The sequence below is a fragment of the Pyrus communis genome, chromosome 1 (genome assembly GCF_963583255.1).
Source record: "Pyrus communis chromosome 1, drPyrComm1.1, whole genome shotgun sequence".
Taxonomy (NCBI): domain Eukaryota; kingdom Viridiplantae; phylum Streptophyta; class Magnoliopsida; order Rosales; family Rosaceae; genus Pyrus; species Pyrus communis.
The window spans coordinates 6,173,866-6,179,865 of NC_084803.1; positions in this window are offsets into that span (position 1 = coordinate 6,173,866).

Genomic DNA, 6,000 nt, shown 5'->3' on the forward strand with positions numbered 1-6,000 from the left:
CATTAGGTTTACCACCATGGCCCAAATAAGCATGTTTCCTAAAGAAAAATGATATCATTAGATTGCCAATTTGAGCCGTATATGTTGAGCCTTTTATTTCTTATCACCAGATATGTCTACTCTTATACATTACACATTTTTCCTTACCCTTTCCAAGCTAGCTAGTGAGCAATGTGAGATTGTCTTATGAGAAATGTTTGTAAAGTACTTTGAAGGAGCTCCTTCAAAAATCTCAATGCTTAGTTTCAAACTGGGCAACAAAGTTTCACAAACAAAACATCATGAGCATTCATTCATAAAGTGTAAAGGAATTCGGTTTGATTCGGTTTCCGAACCTTCAAAACCGAAATTGAACCCATTAAAGTTCAATTTGGTTTGGCTTTTTTCGAATTTTTGGTTTTTTTGTTTCGGTTCGGTATACGATCCAGATCTGATTTTATTCGATCTTCGACTTTTTGAACCCACCCCTACATCCAGCAGTCACCGGCCATGGCAGAAGATTCTAAAGTCAGCATCACGAAAACAACGGTAAATCTCGTCGTTTCGACGAAATTACCTATCAGTCTCTTATTCTCCTCGGCAATTTTCAGTTTCAAATTGCTCTGAGCTTTTCTTATTCTGCTTGCGCTTTCCGGAGCTCTCTGCGACTTGAGGTGGATTACATTTGTCTGATTAATTTTGTTAATTTCATTTTTTTTATTGTAATTTGCTGATTAGTTGTAGTTTAATTTTCTGATTTAAGTTTTGGGTGATGAATTTTATTTGAATTTGGAGAGGTATTATGAATTGGGTTTTGAATTTCAGTGAGAGAAATGAATTTTCATGAGAATTTGTTGTTGGTAGGAGTCACATGAATTTAGTAAAAGTTGTTTGAAGCTGCATCCCTGAATTTCCATGCAAATATGCCTAACGTAGAGACTTGATTTTCACATTGGAATGGAGAAATGCTATCGGGTTCATTCTTCCCTGTTACGTGGTTAAATTCAACATTAAAGAAACACAAACCGTCAGCCAGGAAAACCGAAATAACACTTGAAAATGCTCGAAATCGAAATTTAACTAATATCGATGTTGTTTCTACTCACAGAGTAACTAAACAATTACGCATCTTTATTTCTCTGATTAAAATTATAGAAATTAAAAAGTTAAGGCTGTACAAGTAAGCATCAGAGCCCAGCTCATTGGCAGTATTACTTAGATTCCAAAACATAAACACAATATTATAAATGGAAGGAATTACAAACACTTCCCATTGGAAAAACCAAGGGATCTCTAACTTAAGTAACATCTGTTTGGGTGGCGCGAAAACCGAGGGACAAGATCGAATCCACCAAACACTTGAAAAATCACAAATTTCACCCAATAAACCCTAGGATTCGCAGAAGACGAAAGAAATGAAACTGGGGAGGGCACGGCTCACCCCCATTCCGGAATTGGAATTTCAGCCCGAATCTGGGAGAAAATTAGGGCAAGAAAGATCGTGGGAATGGCGACCTTGGAGGGCGCCATGGGAGCACGCAATCACAGCCAACGAAACTCGGCGACAGTTTTTCAAGTTTTTATTTTTTCGAGTTCCAGTTCGATTTCTTCCGACTACAAATATTAAATATGGTTTTGTTACCAAAACATATCTTTCATAACCTTAACGAAAATGGATATATATCTGTCAACTAATAAAGCATTTATGATACCAACAATTGTTCTTTTTTTAATAGTAAAATTCAAAAGGAATTGTTATTAGTATTTCAAAAATCTCATTCTACACTTCAAACTTTCTATATTAGGACAGAAAAATACACTTATGAGGAGTGTAGAATGAGATTTTTGGAGTGTCAATAACACTTCCCAATTCAAAAGAGAAATTTTACTTGGACTCATATAACCTCTTTCTACATCTAATTTTAAGCTTTAAATGTGAATTGTTTTTTTCCTTATTGCATAATTACCATCAAGTACAAATATAATTAACAATAAAACTAATATTTATCAATAAAGCCATACCAAAAATTAAACCCTACCATCACCTTCATTCTATCTACCCTAAAAGCTCTCATAGAGATAAACAAGCTTTTTTTTTTAGTGGAGAATATGGGTTTTGGGTTTCAATTCACGGCTATCAACGCTAGAAGTTGAGAAGATGGGTTTTTGAGTTTCGCATCATATATGGTGGCGAAACTTCCCCTGCCAATTTGGTTTCCTAGAAGGTTTAGGCAAATCTTATAATTCGTTCTCTCTCTCATCCTTTCATGAATTTTGGTTTCCCTTGCCAATTTGGTTTCCTCAAAGGTTAGGCATACAGACTTGCCACATCTCTTTCGGAAAAAAAATCCTTGCCGGATCCTTTTCCCGGAGATCTAAGGATCTTATAATTATGTCCGTTCATCATACATCGTGTGGTTAGAAATTATTTTAAATTTTAAATTTTAAATTAAATATAAATAGTACCTAACGAAACTAATTGCATAATGTACGATGAATGGACATGATTACAAGATCCCCCAGATCCCTAAGAAATGGATTTGGCGAGAATCCTTTTCTATTTCTTTCATGCATTTTTAGCAAATATTATAATTCCATGTTTCTCTCATCCTTCCATGCAGTTTTGGCAAATATTATTTTCTTCTTGTTTTCTCTTTTTTACTAGATATGTATGGAGAAGTATACAAAGGAGTAACAATGACATTGAGTTGATGAGGATGAAGAATTTTCACCCTTTTAACCTAATGTTCTTTCAAATTTGACCCAAAAAAAAAAACTCTAATATTCTTCCTAGATATACTTTTAATTACTTTGAAGTGTGTTTTAACTTTTTTGTCATTGCCGTGCATCTAATCTTCTCAACAAATACAACAGTTCCTCAAATTCAAGCCATACAATCTGAAAGGGAAACTAAAAAAGAAATTATTATTAGTACATGGAAGATTCATAAACAAGTAGAAACTTCACCAAATTATTCAACTTGTCTATAGAAGTCGAACTCCAGAAAGCTTTCATAATTCCAATAAACAAGTAGAAACATCACCAAATTATTCAATTTGAGATTTTATTTTCTAAATGGGTGTCAAGATAAATTTACATTTTGAATTGGGTTAGTTATGTTAGTTCAGGTAGAAAATTTGGATTTAAAGAGATATTAATTAGTATTTAATTAAAAATAATATGGGTGTAGACTGTAGAGGGTAATTTGGGTGTAGAAATAGGGTACATGAGTTCAAACAAAATTTCTCAATTCAAAATATTAAATCAATTAGTTAGGATTAAAATAGTAATTTCAAAGGGTAATGTTAGGGAAACTAAATTTGCAAATTAAATGATGTGTCACTGATAAGAATGAACACGTTTATCAACGTTTAACTAATAAACCAATCATCAAGGTCTATGTCCTTTAATTTTTAAAACTTTATTTACAAATTTAGTCGCCATAACATTACCCAATTCCAAAATAACTAACTTAATGGATATTACTTTCAGTTGTTGCTTTGAATAAAAAACAGAAAAATACTTTACTATTATAAAAAAAAAAAAAGGAAATTTTTTTCATCTACATGTAAGAAGGTAAAAATAATGAAACATTTATAATTTTAAAATTATCCTCTCCCATTAAATTTTCAAATAATAAAAGAAATGCACAAAAAAAAAAAAACTAACGAAAAGTAAAAAAAAAAAAACTTCCCTTTTAATAAAAAGCCCTTTTTAAAGGTCTAGTGAATAGTATCAAGGAAATGTATAAATGTGATTTTTCGTTAAAAGTGAACAGTACCGGAAATGTTTATTTTTTAAAAAAATATATATTTTATTGTGTTTTTTTTTTCAAATAAAAATTTAACAAGTTATGTGAATTTCAAAAATTATTTATAATTATAAAAACTCAACTTATATTTAATAATATTGATATATAACGTGTCAGCTGTAACATCCCACATAACCCAGGGGAGTGATCCTTAAATGTATATTCACATATCTACCTAGCACGAGGCCTTGTGGGAGCTCACTGGCTTCGGGTTCCGTAGGAACTCCGAAGTTAAGCGAGAATGAGGCTTGAGCAATCCTATGATGGGTGACCCACTGGGAAGTTGCTCGTGAGTTCCCAAAAACAAAACCGTGAGGGAATGGTAAGCCCAAAGCGGACAATATTGTGCTACGGTGGTGGAGTGGGCCCGGGAAGTGATTCGTCCCCGGGCCGGGATGTGACAAATTGGTATCAGAGCCTAACCCTGGCCACGTGTGTGCCGACGAGGACGTCGGGCCCCTAAGGGGGGTGGATTGTGACATCCCACATCGCCCAAGGGAGTGATCCTTATATGTATATTCCCATCCTTACCTAGTACGAGGCCTTTTGGGAGCTCACTGGCTTCGGGTTCCGTAGGAACTCCGAAGTTAAGCGAGAATGGGGGCTAGAGCAATCCCATGATGGGTGACCCACTGGGAAGTTGTTCGTGAGTTCCCAAAAACAAAACCGTGAGGGAATGGTAAGCCCAAAGCGGATAATATCGTGCTACGGTGGTGGAACGGACCCGGGAAGTGATCCGCCCCGGGCCAGGATGCGACAAATTTGGTATCAGAGCCTAACCCTGGCTGCATGTGTGCCGATGACGACGTCGGGCCCCTAAGGGTGGATTGTAACATCCCACATAGCCCAGGGGAGTGATCCTTATATGTATATTCTCATCCCTACCTAGCACGAGGCCTTTTGGGAGCTCACTGGCTTCGGGTTCCGTAGGAACTCCGAAGTTAAGCGAGAAGGGGGCTAGAGCAATCCCATGATGGGTGACCCACTGGGAAGTTGCTCGTGAGTTCCCAAAAACAAAACCGTGAGGGAATGGTAAGCCCAAAGCGGACAATATCGTGCTACGGTGGTGGAGCGGGCCCGGGAAGTGATCCGCCTCGGGTCGGGATGTGACATCAGCTGTATTCCGAGTACATTTATGAAGAAAAGTGTGAAGAAGAAGTAGAAAAATGAATAAATATAGTGATAATTTGATTATTCGTCGCCGTAGTAAATAGGCGAGAAAATAAAGTTTGTTTCTTCGTCTTTACAAAAAATAAATAGAAACAAAAATAGAAGTAATTAATTGTGACACGTTCACTAACAAAAAATCCTTTTGTAGCAAATCATTTATTAAGACAAATAAATACGCTTAACACAAAAGCGAAAAAAAGAAATAATAGTAACCTAGAGCGTCTACCATTTATATTTAATATTAATTAATTTAATAATTTATATTTAATATTAAATTAATCTGGTTAATTGGATTTCGACAACATTAACATCACCCGCACACTGCACTAACCCTACCAATCACCTCGCGACGCGTGACGTCATTTTATTTTCCCCGTGGGTTCCTTTTTCCGATTGGACGAGCTCGCGATCCAAACAGTCACCGGCCGTGGCGGAAGATTGTAAGTCGCGTCGCGAAAACGACGGTAAATCTCGTCGTTTCGGCCAAATTACGGATCAGTCTCTTCAACTCCTCAGCAATTTTCAGTTCCAAATTGCTCTGAGCTTTTCTTATTCTGCTTTCGCTTCTGGGGCTCTCTGGGACTTCAGGTGGATCACATTTCTTTGATTAATTTTGTTAATTTCTTTTTTTTTTCTTGGAAGTATTGATTTTAATATGCTGATTAGTTGCAGTTTAATTTGCTGATTAACTTTTGGGTGATGAATTTTAAGTGAATTTTAAGAGGTATTATGAATTGGGTTTTGAATTCAGTCAGAGAAATGAATTTTCCAGAGAATTTGTGGTGGGTAGGAGTCAGGTGAATTTAGTAAAAGTTGTTTGAAGCTGGCTTCCCTAAGTTTCCATTTTTTGTTGGATTACCATTGTGAAAGAAGTTAACTTTGTATGCACATGTAAGTATGAATTACACTGGAGGAAATTGGTAGTGAGTGATCGAAATTCCCAAGGGAAATGGGCGTTATGAACTAAATTCGTAAGTATATTCGTATTCGGGTTGTTCTAAGTTTGAGTTTATGTTCATGAGCTTGAGGTCGGCACATTG